Source organism: Chrysemys picta, chromosome 2, assembly GCF_011386835.1.
Source record: "Chrysemys picta bellii isolate R12L10 chromosome 2, ASM1138683v2, whole genome shotgun sequence".
Lineage (NCBI taxonomy): Eukaryota > Metazoa > Chordata > Testudines > Emydidae > Chrysemys > Chrysemys picta.
Genome location: NC_088792.1, coordinates 290516864 through 290532705, shown reverse-complemented (window position 1 = coordinate 290532705; position 15842 = coordinate 290516864). Strand labels below are relative to the sequence as shown.

The 15842-nt window shown below is 62.6% G+C and overlaps 1 protein-coding gene across 1 annotated transcript in view; it reads right to left on the bottom strand.

Annotated features, from left to right (window-relative positions):
* Positions 1 to 15842, bottom strand: part of EPPK1 (epiplakin 1) — a 42527-nt gene that overhangs the window by 23918 nt on the left and 2767 nt on the right. The gene's annotated exons all lie outside the window — the stretch shown is intronic.

The window sequence follows — 15842 nt, the reverse complement described above, 5'->3', positions numbered from 1 at the left end:
CCCCTGAAGCCCTGTTCCTTGAAGCCCCGCCCCTTCCCCTGAAGCCCCGCCCCTTCCCCTGAAGCCCTTCCCTTGTGCCACCCCTTCCCCCTGAGGCCCTGCCCCCACGCTGCCCCTTCTCTCCGAGTCCCTGCCTTTGCACTGGCCCTTTCCCCTGAGCCCCCACCCTCGCACTGTCCTCGCACGGCACATGCTGGCCCAGTGCACTGACATGGGCCTGCCGTGCGAGGAGCCTGTTGGGGGTGTCTGTGCGGCCGCAAGGCCATTGCCCTGTGTGGAGGCACCCGTTCCCCACAAGCCCTGCTCCTGTGTATCCACCAGCGTGGCCAGAGAAGGGACACGGCGGGGCCTAGAGGTGTCAGAGACGAGCGGGAATGGGCTCGCTGACCCCCTTTGCCCTGTACAAGCAGCAGCTTCAGGCTGAGACACGAACCGTCTCTCCTGATGCGAGGGTGGGGATGGAGAGCACAGCAGCACCGGGGGGGGGAGGGCAAAGCAAGCCGGAAACCCCCTGGAGCGAGGAGCGCTGGAGGTGGCTGGGGCGGGTTTCCGGCTGAGCCATCTGGGGGGGTCGGAAATGGGCCGGGGCAGGCTGGGACGGGTTCCCAGCTGAGCGATCTGTGGGGAGGGAATGGGCCGGGGCAGGCTGGGGCGGGTTCCCGGCTGAGTGATCGGCGGGGGGGAATGGACTGGGGCAGGCTGGGGCGGGTTCCCGGCTGAGCGATCGGTGGGGGGAATGGACTGGGGCAGGCTGGGGCGGGTTCCCAGCTGAGCGATCTGTGGGGAGGGAATGGGCCGGGGCAGGCTGGGGCGGGTTCCCGGCTGAGCGATCGGCGGGGGGGAATGGGTCGGGGCAGGCTGGGACGGGTTCCCGGCTGAGCGATCGGCAGGGGGGAATGGACTGGGGCAGGCTGGGGCGGGTTCCCGGCTGAGCGATCTGTGGGGAGGGAATGGGCCGGGGCAGGCTGGGAAGGGTTCCCGGCTGAGCGATCGGCGGGGGGGAATGGGCCGGGGCAGGCTGGGACGGGTTCCCAGCTGAGCGATCTGTGGGGAGGGAATGGGCCGGGGCAGGCTGGGACGGGTTCCCAGCTGAGCGATCTGTGGGGAGGGAATGGGCCGGGGCAGGCTGGGGCGGGTTCCCGGCTGAGCGATCGGCGGCGGGGAATGGGCCGGGGCAGGCTGGGGCGGGTTCCCAGCTGAGCGATCTGTGGGGAGGGAATGGGCCGGGGCAGGCTGGGGCGGGTTCCCGGCTGAGCGATCGGCGGGGGGGAATGGGTCGGGGCAGGCTGGGACGGGTTCCCGGCTGAGCGATCGGCGGCGGGGAATGGGCCGGGGCAGGCTGGGGCGGGTTCCCAGCTGAGCGATCGGCGGGGGGGAATGGGTCGGGGCAGGCTGGGACGGGTTCCCGGCTGAGCGATCGGCAGGGGGGAATGGACTGGGGCAGGCTGGGGCGGGTTCCCGGCTGAGCGATCTGTGGGGAGGGAATGGGCCGGGGCAGGCTGGGGCGGGTTCCCGGCTGAGCAATCTGTGGGGAGGGAATGGGCCGGGGAAGGCTGGGGCGGGTTCCCGGCTGAGCGATCGGTGGGGGGAATGGACTGGGGCAGGCTGGGGCGGGTTCCCGGCTGAGCGATCGGCGCGGGGGAATGGGCCGGGGCAGGCTGGGGCGGGTTCCCGGCTGAGTGATCGGCGCGGGGGAATGGGCCGGGGCAGGCTGGGAAGGGTTCCCGGCTGAGCGATCGGCGGGGGGGAATGGGCCGGGGCAGGCTGGGGCGGATTCCCGGCTGAGCGATCGGCGGGGGGGAATGGGCCGGGGCAGGCTGGGACGGGTTCCCGGCTGAGCGATCGGCGGGGGGGAATGGGCCGGGGCAGGCTGGGGCGGGTTCCCGGCTGAGCGATCGGTGGGGGGAATGGACTGGGGCAGGCTGGGGCGGGTTCCCGGCTGAGCGATCGGCGCGGGGGAATGGGCCGGGGCAGGCTGGGACAGGTCCCCGTGAGCGTGCGGAATCAGGGCAGGGACGGATGCTGGCGGCTCAGTGACAGTCCAGCCTGGGCTGTACCTGTGGGCCCAGGCCCCCACACTGGGGATTTGTGCTCTCCCTGCTGGCCCTGGCGCAGTGGCTGCCTTGTTTGCAGGAGCCAGTGCCGAGGCTGGGGGATTCGCAGCTGAGCATCCGGCAGCCGGCCCAGGGTTAGCGGGGGGCTGTCTGGTACGGAGAGCTGGGCTTTGAAAGGGGCATCCCTGGGAGGCTGGCGTCCTGGCCAGTGTCCCGGGGACAGCGTTGGGGCAGCAGAAGCAGCTTCTCCCCTTCCTTGTATTTGTTTTATACCTGCTGCCTATTAATTTCATCAGGGCCGGCCTTAGCAAGAGCAGGGCCTGATTCCTGGAATCAGGCCGGGGTTGCGGGGTTTGGGTCCGGGCCGGGTCGAGGGGTGCTCGGTCGGCACTGCTCGGCTGGGGCCGGGCTGGAGTCGCTCGGCCGGGGCCGAGGCCGGCCGGCGCACTCAGCCCGGGACGGGGACGGCGCCCCAGGGCCCGAGCCAGAGCCGCCGGGGCCGGGGGTGCTCGACTGGCGCCCGGGCTGGAGCCACGGGGCCGGGCCGGGAGTGCTCAGCCGGAACCGGTGCCCCAGGGCCCGAGCCGGGCCGGGCCAGAACTGCTCGGCCGGGGCTGGAACCACTCGGACAGGGGCTGGAGCCGCTTGGGCCGGGGGTGCTCGGCCGGCGCCGGGACCGGGCCGGCGCCGCGGGGCTGGTCCGGCGTGCTCAGCTGGAATCGGGGCCGGTGCCCCGGGGCCCGTGCCGGGCTGGAACCAGAGCCGATCGGGCTGGGGCCGGGGGACTCAGCCGGGGCCGGCCTGGAGCTGCGGGGCCGGGCCGGTGCGCTTGGCCAGAACCGGGACTGGTGCCCCGGGGCCCAAGCTGGGCTGGAGCCAGAGCCCCTGGGGCCAGGGGGCTCGGCTGGTGCCGGACTGGGCCGTGCCTCCCCGGAGCCCTCCTCGCACCCCCCCGCCCCAGATTACCTGCTGCTGCCCGCCTGCCCCTGCTTCTTTTCAGACTTCCCGCGAATATCTGATTCGTGGGAAGCAGGGGAGGGGGAGGAGCAGGGGGGCGGAGCATTCAGGGGAGGGGAGGATGGGGAAGTGAGCTGGGGGCAGGGGCGGGGTGGGCAGCTGCAGGGCCCTCTTAGGCGCGGGGCCCGAATTGGCTGAATCGGCCTAAAGCCAGCCCTGAATTTCATTTGGTGACCTCTAGTTCTTATCATAGAATCATAGAATCATAGAATATCAGAGTTGGAAGGGACCTCAAGAGGTCATCTAGTCCAACCCCCTGCTCAAAGCAGGACCAATTCCCAACTAAATCATCCCAGCCAGGGCTTTGTCAAGCCGGGCCTTAAAAACCTCCAAGGAAGGAGACTCCACCACCTCCCTAGGTAACGCATTCCAGTGTTTCACCACCCTCCTAGTGAAATAGTTTTTCCTGATATCCAACCTGGACCTCCCTCACTGCAACTTGAGACCATTGCTCCTTGTTCTGTCATCTGCCACCACTGAGAACAGCCGAGCTCCATCCTCTTTGGAACCCCCCTTCAGGTAGTTGAAGGCTGCTATCAAATCCCCCCTCATTCTTCTCTTCTGGAGACTAAACAATCCCAGTTCCCTCAGCCTCTCCTCATAAGTCATGTGCTCCAGACCCCTAATCATTTTTGTTGCCCTCCGCTGGACTCTTTCCAATTTTTCCACATCCTTCTTGTAGTGTGGGGCCCAAAACTGGACACAGTATTCCAGATGAGGCCTCAACAATGTCGAATAAAGGGGAACGATCACGTCCCTCGATCTGCTGGCAATGCCCCTACTTATACAGCCCAAAATGCCGTTAGCCTTCTTGGCAACAAGAGCACACTGTTGACTCATATCCATCTTCTCGTCCACTGTGACCCCTAGGTCCTTTTCTGCAGAACTGCTACCTAGCCATTCGGTCCCTAGTCTGTAGCAGTGCATGGGATTCTTCCGTCCTAAGTGCAGGACTCTGCACTTGTCCTTGTTGAACCTCATCAGGTTTTTTTCGGCCCAATCCTCTAATTTGTCTAGGTCCCTCTGTATCCGATCCCTACCCTCTAGTGTATCTACCACGCCTCCCAGTTTAGTGTCATCTGCAAACTTGCTGAGAGTGCAGTCCACACCATCCTCCAGATCATTAATAAAGATATTAAACAAAACCGGCCTCAGGACCGACCCTTGGGGCACTCCGCTTGAAACTGGCTGCCAACTAGACATGGAGCCATTGATCACTACCCGTTGAGCCCGACGATCTAGCCAGCTTTCTATCCACCTTACAGTCCATTCATCCAGCCCATACTTCTTTAACTTGGCGGCAAGAATACTGTGGGAGACTGTATCAAAAGCTTTGCTAAAGTCAAGGAATAACACATCCACTGCTTTCCCCTCATCCACAGAGCCGGTTATCTCATCATAGAAGGCAATTAGGTTAGTCAGGCACGACTTCCCCTTCGTGAATCCATGCTGACTGTTCCTGATCACTTTCCTCTCCTCTAAATGTTTCATAATTGATTCCTTGAGGACCTGCTCCATGATTTTTCCAGGGACTGAGGTGAGGCTGACTGGCCTGTAGTTCCCCGGATCCTCCTTCTTCCCTTTTTTAAAGATGGGCACTACATTAGCCTTTTTCCAGTCATCTGGGACCTCCCCCGATCGCCATGAGTTTTCAAAAATAATGGCTAATGGCTCTGCAATCTCACCCGCCAACTCCTTTAGCACCCTCGGATGCAGCGCATCCGGCCCCATGGACTTGTGCACGTCCAGTTTTTCTAAATAGTCCCGAACCACTTCTTTCTCCACAGAGGGTTGGTCACCTTCTCCCCCATTCTTGTATTATGGGAATAAGTAAATAACTTTTCCTTATCCACTTTCTCCACATCACTCATGATTTTATAGACCTCTATCATATCCCCCCTTAGTCTCCTCTTTTCCAAGCTGAAGAGTCCTAGCCTCTTTAATCTCTCCTCATATGGGACCCGTTCCAAACCCCTAATCATTTTAGTTGCCCTTTTCTGAACCTTTTCTAGTGCCAGTATATCTTTTTTGAGATGAGACGACCACATCTGTACGCAGTATTCGAGATGAGGGCGTACCATCGATTTATATAAGGGCAATAATATATTCTCCGTCTTATTCTCTATCCCCTTTTTAATGATTCCTAACATCCTGTTTGCTTTTTTGACCGCCTCTGCACACTGCATGGACATCTTCAGAGAACTATCCACAATGACTCCAAGATCTTTTTCCTAACTTAATTCCTAGCTTAATTAGCCCCCATCATATTGTATGTATAGTTGGGGTTATTTTTTCCAATGTGCATTACTTTACATTTATCCACATTAAATCTCATTTGCCATTTTGTTGCCCAATCACTTAGTTTTGTGAGATCTTTTTGAAGTTCTTCACAGTCTGCTTTGGTCTTAACTATCTTGAGCAGTTTGGTATCATCTGCAAACTTTGCCACCTCACTGTTTACCCCTTTCTCCAGATCATTTATGAATAAGTTGAATAGGATTGGTCCGAGGACTGACCCTTGGGGAACACCACTAGTTACCCCTCTCCATTCTGAGAATTTACCATTAATTCCTACCCTTTGTTCCCTGTCTTTTAACCAGTTCTCAATCCATGAAAGGACCTTCCCTTTTATCCCATGACAGCTTAATTTACGTAAGAGTCTTTGGTGAGGGACCTTGTCAAAGGCTTTCTGGAAATCTAAGTACACTATGTCCACTGGATCCCCCTTGTCCACATGTTTGTTGACCCCTTCAAAGAACTGTAATAGATTAGTAAGACACGACTTCCCTTTACAGAAACCGTGTTGACTATTGCTCAACAGTTTATGTTTTTCTATGTGTGTGACAATTTTATTCTTAACTATTGTTTCGACTAATTTGCCCGGTACCGATGTTAGACTTACTGGTCTGTAATTGCCGGGATCACCTCTAGAGCCCTTTTTAAATATTGGCGTTACATTAGCTAACTTCCAGTCATTGGGTACAGAAGCCGATTTAAAGGACAGGTTACAAACCTTAGTTAATAGTTCCGCAATTTCACATTTGAGTTCTTTCAGAACTCTTGGGTGAGTGCCATCTGGTCCCGGTGACTTGTTAATGTTAAGTTTATCAATTAATTCTAAAACCTCCTCTCGTGACACTTCAATCCATGACAGTTCCTCAGATTTGTCACCTACAAAAGCCAGCTCAGGTTTGGGAATCTCCCTAACATCCTCAGCTGTGAAGACTGAAGCAAAGAATCCATTTAGTTTCTCCGCAATGACTTTATCGTCTTTAAGCGCTCCTTTTGTAACTCGATCATCAAGGGGCCCCACTGGTTGTTTAGCAGGCTTCCTGCTTCTGATGTACTTAAAAAACATTTTGTTATTACCTTTGGAGTTTTTAGCTAGCTGTTCTTCAAACTCCTCTTTGGCTTTTCTTATTACATTCTTGTACTTAATTTGGCAGCGTTTATGCTCCTTTCTATTTGCCTCACTAGGATTGGACTTCCACTTTTTAAAGGAAGTCTTTTTATCTCTCACTGCTTCTTTTACATGGTTGTTAAGCCATGGTGGCTCTTTTTTAGTTCTTTTACTGTGTTTTTTAATTTGGGGTATACATTGAAGTTGGGCCTCTATTATGGTGTCTTTAAAAAGCACCCATGCAGCTTGCAGGGATTTCACTTTAGTCACTGTACTTTTTAACTTCTGTTTAACTAACCCCCTCATTTTTGCATAGTTCCCCCTTTTGAAATTAAATGCCACAGTGTTGGGCAGCAGCCCAAGGTGCCCGGTTTGGGTTTAAGCTTCCCTTTAGCCCAGGAGCAATGTAGTTATTTTCCTTGGTGGGCGAGTACATGCAGCAGAACTGCACTGAATGGGCCCCAATGGGGGGTCACCCTGATTAACCACACGCACTAAGCGGGAAGTGATGCCGAAACCGAGGGAGAGACAGAGCGGTTGGGTCGGTTCCTGGCAGGTGCCGTCCCCCTGACCAGCGCCATCTGAGAATCCTGGTGCTTTCTCGGATGGCCAGAGCTGGACCCACTGATCAGATGGCTGGGACGTGGGGTGGAGGGGTGACCCGAGACCTGGGCTGGGGGACAGACAAGGTAGACGAGGCGATGGACAGCCAGCCCATGGCATCACAGTTAGACGCAGCAGTGACGGCGGAGCAGCAGTGATGGGGGCAGAGCCTGCAGCCACAGCGGAGGCACCGCTCGACCACCAGCCCCCTCAGGGGCAAGAGGTGACCCCCGGGACCTCCCCCCCCTTGGATTCTGGGACTTCAGCCAGCCAACACTGAGTGGGTGCAGCAGAGGGAAAGGGGAGTGGTGTGTCGAAGGGACATTTGGCTGTTGGACTGTCACCCAGCAGGGTGGGAAACTGAGGCAAAAGACACTGCCTGTGACACCACAGGGCGGGCGTTTACGGGGTTTCCGTACTTTGGCATTGTTGGTGTTTTCCCAAACGAATGCCAGGTTCCCGCTCCCTTTTAGTAACAGTTACTCTGGTACATGCAGACCCAGCGCTGCCTCTGAGAGATGCCCGGGGCCTGGTCCCCAGGTCTCTGGCTCGGGGCTCGAGTCGGTTCTGTTCTGTAACGTTAAGAGGACCCCCCAGATATTGAACCCAGCGCGCGATGCTGCCAACGCTGCCTGGCAGATGGGTTACACTTGTGGCCGAGGGGGGCGGGCAGAGAAAGGCAGACGCCCTGGCGGCGGGGGAGGGGGAAGGCGCTGAAAGAGAAGGGCAAGGCCGGCGTACACGTTCATGGGGACCAAGTCGGGGCAGCCCCTTGCCCAGCCCGGGCAGGGTTTTATCTGAGCACTTCATGGGGTCGCTGTGTCTCAGCTCTCCTTAGAAAGGAGAAAATAACCTGAAATTCACCCAACTGCAACCAGGAGTCTCCAGCTGCCCCAGTGCCCCCCCCTCCCCCCCCGCCACTTGGCCTGGCTCCCAGTCCCCTGCCTTCTTGGGAGAATTGTTTCACTCGGGTCCTCACACAGGCCCCTCCACCCCTGAGAGCTACCCCGGGTGGGGGGGGGGGGCAGGAGCAGGGAGCTGCCTGGGCCTGGTCTCTGGGGCAGCAGCGAGGGCCAGGGGTGACGACAGCCCCTGCCCAGAGAGCCGCAGGCTCAGCACAGGCTGAGAGGTGGGTCCAGCTGGCAGCTCCCCTCCGGTCCCCTCCCGTTCCCTCCCCTCTGCTGCTTCCACCCCATTTGTGGGCTGCTGTTTGTGAAAGGTTCACGGGCGGGGAGGGGTGGGGTGGTGGAATCCAGGCTTCTCCCAGCCCCACACTGTTTGCGCCACAAGGAGAGGAACCGTGTGCAGAGGCCTGGAATTCAGGAGTGGCGGGGAGAGGCTCAGCCGCCCACCGTGAGGATCCACTCCACTCCTGGCAGACACACAGGGAACCAGGCAATTCCCGCCCCCCCTCCCCCGCGCAGGGAACCTGGCGACCCGCCCCGCGCAGGATTCCGGCGATCCGCCCCGTGCAGGGACCCCGGCGATCCCCCCCGCGCAGGGACCCCGGCGATCCACCCCGCGCAGGGACCCCGGCGATCCGCCCCACGCAGGAGCCTGGCGATCTGCTCCGCGCAGGCAACCCGGCGATCCGCCCCGCGCAGGGACCCCAGCGATCCCCCCCGCATAGGAGCCCGGCGATTCCCCCCGCGCAGGGAGCCCGGCGATCCGCCCCGCGCAGGAGCCCGGCGATCCGCCCCGCGCAGGGAACCCGGCAATCCGCCCCGTGCAGGGACCCCGGCGATCCCCCCCACGCAGGAGCCCCGGCAATCCGCCCCGCGCAGGGAACCCAGCGATTCCCCCCGCGCAGGGACCCCGGCGATCCGCCCCGCGCAGGGAGCCCCGGCGATCCACCCCGCGCAGGGAACCCGGCGATCCGCCCCGCGCAGGGAGCCCCGGCGATCCGCCCCGCGCAGGGAACCCGGCGATCCGCCCCGCGCAGGGAGCCCCGGCGATCCGCCCCGCGCAGGGAACCCGGCGATCCGCCCCACGCAGGAACCCGGCGATTCCCCCCGCACAGGGACCCCGGCGATCCACCCCGCGCAGGGAGCCCAGCGATCCGCCCCACGCAGGGAGTCCGGCGATCCACTCCGCGCAGGGAGCCCCGGCGATCCACCCCGCGCAGGGAGTCCGGCGATCCACTCCGCGCAGAAACCTGGCGATTCCCCCCGCGCAGGAGCCCGGCGATCCGCCCCACACGGGGAGCGTTGGGGAAGGGACGAGATGCTGGGAGGAGATGCCCCCAAGCAGTGTCATGTAGCCACCCATGGGACTTGAAAGAGACACTGGGCACCTCCTTAGGCAGCTGCCATTAGCCGGCCTGCATGTCCCCTGGCAAAGGGAAATGGGTCATCACCGCGTGCCGGCTTCCTGCTCCGTAGGGCAGAGCCAGCACGGCTGCCTCGGGTGCCAACACTCCAGGGCTGTCCACGGCCCCAGGAATTCCAGGTTGTGTGGTGTGACCAAAGCTCCAGGAAGACGCCCGCTGAGAACTGGCGCCTCTAGGCCTGCGTGCGGGGCCCAGGCTGGACAAGCTGCAGGGTCTCAGACTCTACCAGGGCTGGAGAAAGGGCACCAGCCAGCTGGGCTCCGGGGCAGGATTGTTCCCGCCGGCCTCTCTGGGGCACCGCTGAGTCCCTGCCCCTCCGCCGCGCCCCTTGGGGGGAGCTGTGCCCAGCCGGCGCCATCGCCCTGAGAGCAGCTCCCGCTTCTCCAAGCCAAAGAGACGTTGCTGTCCCGGCTCAGCCCCCGCAGTGGCCTGGAGGTCGCCCTGCTCCGAGCCAGTGAGGTCGCGCCCCAGAGCTGTGCACAGGGCCTCTCCCCCCGCATTGAAGCACCCAGCACTGCCGTCACCTCCTCCTCCAGTCCAGAGCCACCCCCACCTGCTGGGTCCTGCCTGAGCCTAGACCGGGATTCTCTGGGGCGGGGTCTGGCTTTGCTACGTGTCGGGGGGGCCTGATCGCCCCAGTAGGACCCATATGTTCATCGCGATAGCTGAGCTTAGGATGCCCTGAGTTGTACAGAGAGGCTGGCCCACCCGGTCCAGGTATAGGGGCCGGGGGGCTCTGCACGATGCCTGCAAGTGCTGCCCCTGCAGCTCCCATTGACCGGGCCGTGGATTGTCCGGCTGGCGGCGCTACGCAGCAGGGCTGGCAGGCTCTGCAGCTCCCGGGAAGCAGCCGGCATGTCCCCCCTCCAGCTCCTACACGTAGGGACAGCCAGGGGGCTCTGCATGCTGCCCCACCCCAAGCACCACCCTGCAGCGCCCATTGGCCAGGAACTGTGGCCAACGGGAGCTGCAGGGGTGGCTCCTGCTGACGGGGCAGCGCGCAGAGCCGCCTGGCTGCGCCTCTGCATAGGAGCCAGAGGGGGACATGCCGCTGCTTCTGGGAGCTGCTTGAGGTAAGCGCCGCCCAGAGCCTGCACCCCTGAGCCTCCCCCCATCCCAATCCCCTGCCCCAGCCCTGATCCCCCTCCCGCCCTCTGAACCCCTCAATCCCAGCCCGGACCACCCTCCTGCACCCCAAAACCCTCAGCCCCACCCCAGAGTCTGCACCCTCGGTGGAGGGGCGGGGCAGGGGGCGGGGCCTCGGAGGAGAGGCGGGGTAAGGGTGTTCGGTTCTGTGCAAGTAGAAGGTTGGTGACCCTCCCCCCCGCCCAGGGGCCCTGTTGCTCTCTCGCTCTGGCTCTAGTTCTTTTTCCCTGTCTCTTCTCTTCCCCCTCCCACCCCCCCCAGTACACGGGAAGTCCTGGATCTCTCTGGGGAAGCTCCCCGCGGGGGGGGGCTCCGGCAGCCCCCAGTGATATGAGCCCTACAATCCTGTGCATGCCCCTTTCGTGGCAGGAAGTTGCCTGGCCAGAACGGGCCTGGGTTTGCCCTGTGCAGATCACAGAGACTATTTACCAGTGTCTCCCTGCGTGTGCCCGGCCTGGAGACTGCATGAGAGCCTGGCTGACCAGGGTGCAGCCCGCAGGAGCCAGGACTCCTAGGTTCTATCCCGAGCTCTGGGAGGGGAGTGGGGTCTAGTGGTTAGAGCAGTGGGGCTGGGAGCCAGGACTCCTGGGTTCTATCCCGAGCTCTGGGAGGGGAGTGGGGTCTAGTAGGTAGAGCAGTGGGGCTGGGAGCCAGGACTCCTGGGTTCTATCCCCAGCTCTGGGAGGGGAGTGGGGTCTAGTAGGTAGAGCAGGGGGGGCTGGGAGCCAGGACTCCTGGGTTCTAGCCCTGGCTCTGGGAGGGGAGTGGGGTCTAGTAGGTAGAGCAGGGGGGCTGGGAGCCAGGACTCCTGGGTTCTATCCCGAGCTCTGGGAGGGGAGTGGGATCTAGTGGTTAGAGCAGTGGGGCTGGGAGCCAGGACTCCTGGGTTCTGTCCCGAGCTCTGGGAGGGGAGTGGGGCCTAGTAGGTAGAGCAGTGGGGCTGGGAGCCAGGACTCCTGGGTTCTCTCCCGAGCTCTGGGAGGGGAGTGGGGTCTAGTGGTTAGAGCAGGGGGGCTGGGAGCCAGGACTCCTGGGTTCTATCCTGAGCTCTGGGAGGGGAGTGGGGTCTAGTGGTTAGAGCAGTGGGGCTGGGAGCCAGGACTCCTGGGTTCTGTCCCGAGCTCTGGGAGGGGAGTGGGGCCTAGTAGGTAGAGCAGTGGGGCTGGGAGCCAGGACTCCTGGGTTCTCTCCCGAGCTCTGGGAGGGGAGTGGGGTCTAGTGGTTAGAGCAGTGGGGCTGGGAGCCAGGACTGTTTCCAGCTGTGTTGCTGTGTGTGCTGGGCAAGTCCCTTGTCTCTGTGCTGCAGAATCCGGGCTGTGCTAAGGGGATCCCGGGGTGGGACTGGCCACGCTTGCACAGGGCTGCGGCCTAGTTCCGTGTCCAATGGGCGGTGCCGTCGGTTACTGTCACTCTGACTGAGCCCAGCGTGTGCTGTGTAAACAGCCCTGGGCAGACATGGCCGCACTGGCACACACGGCGAGATGCACAAGACCACAAACGAGTCCCGGGAGCCCTAGGCCTGTCTGCAGCATTCTGTGTCCCCAGCCCAGCGTAGTGTGAGTCCGTCTCAGGGAACCCATCACCCCCCAGCCCGACACCATGCAGGGACGGGACAAACGCTGGGCAGGGAGGGGGGCAGGCTTGGAATTGGGCAGGGGCCTCCCTCTGCCCCATGGACTGCGGCTTAAAAGATGTGACGCTTCCTCTGCCGGACCCAGGACCAGGCTCGATGCCCAACTGGCCTGCCAGCTTCTGGGCTGGGCACGGCCCTGCCCGTGCATGGCGCTCGCCCCAGTCACCAGGGCTGGATGCCGCGAGGGCCGTGCTGGGCCCGGGGGGCTTTGCCTGCTACTGCTCAGGGTGCAAGGCCAGCTACGGGCTCTTCCTGCAGCTGCACTAGGACCCTGAGGGCTTCTGTGAGCTAACCCAGCCCCCGTTCCTAGCCACACAGAGAGGTGAGGTCAGGCAGGGACAGTGTGAGACCGCAGAACCCAGCAGGGGGCGCTGTGGGGGGCAGGACAGCAGTATGGGTGGCGGGGGTTCCCAGCAGGGGGCGCTGTATGGGGGCAGGACAGCAGTATGGGTGGCGGGGGTTCCCAGCAGGGGGCGCTGTGGGGGGCAGGGCAGCAGTATGGGTGGCAGGGGTTCCCAGCAGGGGGCGCTGTGGGGGGCAGGACAGCAGTATGGGTGGCGGGGGTTCCCAGCAGGGGGCGCTGCATGGGGGCAGGGCAGCAGTATGGGTGGCGGGGGTTCCCAGCAGGGGGCGCTGTGGGGGGCAGGGCAGCAGTATGGGTGGTGGGGGTTCCCAGCAGGGGGCGCTGCATGGGGGCAGGGCAGCAGTATGGGTGGCGGGGGTTCCCAGCAGGGGGCGCTGTATGGGGGCAGGACAGCAGTATGGGTGGTGGGGGTTCCCAGCAGGGGGCGCTGCATGGGGGCAGGGCAGCAGTATGGGTGGCGGGGGTTCCCAGCAGGGGGCGTTGTGGGGGGCAGGGCAGCAGTATGGGTGGCGGGGGTTCCCAGCAGGGGGCGCTGTGGGGGGCAGGGCAGCAGTATGGGTGGCGGGGGTTCCCAGCAGGGGGCGCTGTGGGGGGCAGGGCAGCAGTATGGGTGGCGGGGGTTCCCAGCAGGGGGCGCTGCATGGGGGCAGGGCAGCAGTATGGGTGGCGGGGGTTCCCAGCAGGGGGCGTTGTGGGGGGCAGGGCAGCAGTATGGGTGGCGGGGGTTCCCAGCAGGGGGCGCTGCATGGGGGCAGGGCAGCAGTATGGGTGGCAGGGGTTCCCAGCAGGGGGCGCTGTGGGGGGCAGGGCAGCAGTATGGGTGGCGGGGGTTCCCAGCAGGGGGCGCTGTATGGGGGCAGGGCAGCAGTATGGGTGGCGGGGGTTCCCAGCAGGGGGCGCTGTATGGGGGCAGGGCAGCAGTATGGGTGGCGGGGGTTCCCAGCAGGGGGTGCTGTGGGGGGTCTGGGCAGGGGGGAGCTCCCAGGAGGGGGAGCTGTGGGGAGCAGGGCAGACGGGCAGCTCCCGGTTCCTCCAGCCCGGCCTCTCCCAGCAGAGGGACCTGCCTGCAGGGTTTCTCCAGCCAGTCCCGGCAGGGCACCCTGGCCCAGCAGCGAGGGCTGGGGATGGCATGTGGGTTCAGGCCTGCTCTCCTGTTGCCACACTGCAGAGCAGGCTGCGTGCCCAGTCCCAGGCGATGGGGGCGGGGGCAATAGGGAGGAGCTGGATGGGGGCGGATGCTTCTCAGCACTCTCGAAGGGTGTTGGCCCCGTGGAAACTTTTAATAATTGACTTTTCCTAGCAAATGAGGGAATTTCCTGGCTGGGCTTCAAAGGCTGCCAGCACCTGCCACTCCCTCAGGTGCAGACTCGCCCCAGCTGCTCCCAGGAGGGTGCATGTGGGCTCGGCTTGTTCCCAAGCTCAGGCCAGACGGGCCCATTGGGGGATCTGCTTTGGCAGCCAGTGCAGCACCCGCCACAGCCCTGCCCCCGTAACGCCTGGTGCACCTGGGGCTTCTGCATGGGCAGCCATAGAGACTCGTAGACCCGTAGGACTGGCAGGAACACGAGGGCTCTAGGCCTGTCCCCTGCACTCATGGCAGGATTCAGTATGATCTAGACCAGGGGTCGGCAACCTGCAGCACGCGTGCCATGGGCGGCACGCGAGCTGATTTTTAGTGTCACTCTGCTGCCAGCCAGGGTCCCGGCCGCCGGCCCCACTCAGCCCGCTGCCGGCCTGGATGGATGGAACCCCGGGCTGGCAGTGGGCTGAGCGGGGCCGGTGGCCGGGACCCCGCCTGGCAAGGACCGGTAGACAGAACGCCAGACCAGCAGCAGGGTGAGCGGCTCAGCCCACTGCCGGTCTGGGGTTCCGTCCGTCGGCCCCTGTAAATGTAAAATGTTACTGGCACGTGAAACCTTAAATTACAGTAAATAAATGAAGACTTGGCACCCCACTTCTCAAAAGTTGCCGACCGCTGATCTAGACCATCCCTGACAGGGGTTTGTCTAACCTGTTCTTAAACATCTCCAGTGATGGAGACTCCACAACTCCCTGGGCAATTTATTCCAGTGTTTAACCACCCGGACAGGAAGTTTTTCCTAATGTCCAACCTAAACCTCCCTTGTTGCAATTTAAGCCCATTGATGAGAAAGGGTGCGGGGCAGGGAGCTTAGCAGCGGGGGCTGATGTTGGATGGGGGAGGGGCAGGGGAGGAGCTGTGATGTGGGGGGAACTCAGAGAAGGGGATGGGGGGGTGATGTTGGGTGTGGGAGGGGCAGGGGAGGAGCTGTGATGTGGGGGGAGCTCAGAGAAGGGGATGGGGGGGTGATGTTGGGTGTGGGAGGGGCTGCAGAGGGGGCTGATGGTGGATGGGGGAGGGGCAAGGGAGCTGTGATGTGGGGGGAGCTCAGAGAAGGGGATGGGGGGTGATGTTGGGTGTGGGAGGGGCTGCAGAGGGGCTGATGGTGGATGGGGGAGGGGCAAGGGAGCTGTGATGTGGGGGAGCTCAGAGAAGGGGGTGATGCTGGGTGTTTCTAGGGGGCCCTGACCCCTGGCTGGCTGTGCCTGTTGATGTGCTAGTCTCAGGCTCATGCACTGACCTGCTGCCCCATGGTCTGCGCGGGGGTCACACAAGGATGGGGGCGTGGCAGAGTCTGGAGCAGACGGGACACCCCAGTAGGGAACAACAGACCGGGCTGGCTGCTGTCACGTGGGAAAGGGCCCCGCAGCCTGGGACAGCCCCACCTGCCTTTCCCGCCCTGCTGCCTCCCAGCCTCACCCTGTCTGTGGAACTGCTGGGGAGCGGGAGCAGCCAGGGCTGGTCACTGCTGGGGGAAGCTCGCAGCCAGGGCTGGTCACTGCTGGGGGAAGCTCGCAGCCAGGGCTGGTCACTGCTGGGGGGAAGCTCGCAGCCAGGGCTGGGCCCTACTGGGGGGAAGCTCGCAGCCAGGGCTGAGCCCTGCTGCGGGAAGCTCGCAGCCAGGGCTGGTCACTGCTGGGGGAAGCTCGCAGCCAGGGCTGGTCACTGCTGGGGGAAGCTCGCAGCCAGGGCTGGTCACTGCTGGGGGGAAGCTCGCAGCCAGGGCTGGTCCCTGCTGGGGGGAAGCTCGCAGCCAGGGCTGGTCACTGCTGGGGGAAGCTCGCAGCCTGACACATCCACAGAGGTGTAGTAGGGAGAGAGAGCCTGGAGCACTGGGCCTGGTGCAAGACCTGAGGCTGAACCAGAGGCTGAGACCGAAGTCAGGCCATGGAGTAAAGCAGACGCTCACAGGTTCATTTCCCAGTACATGAAGTTG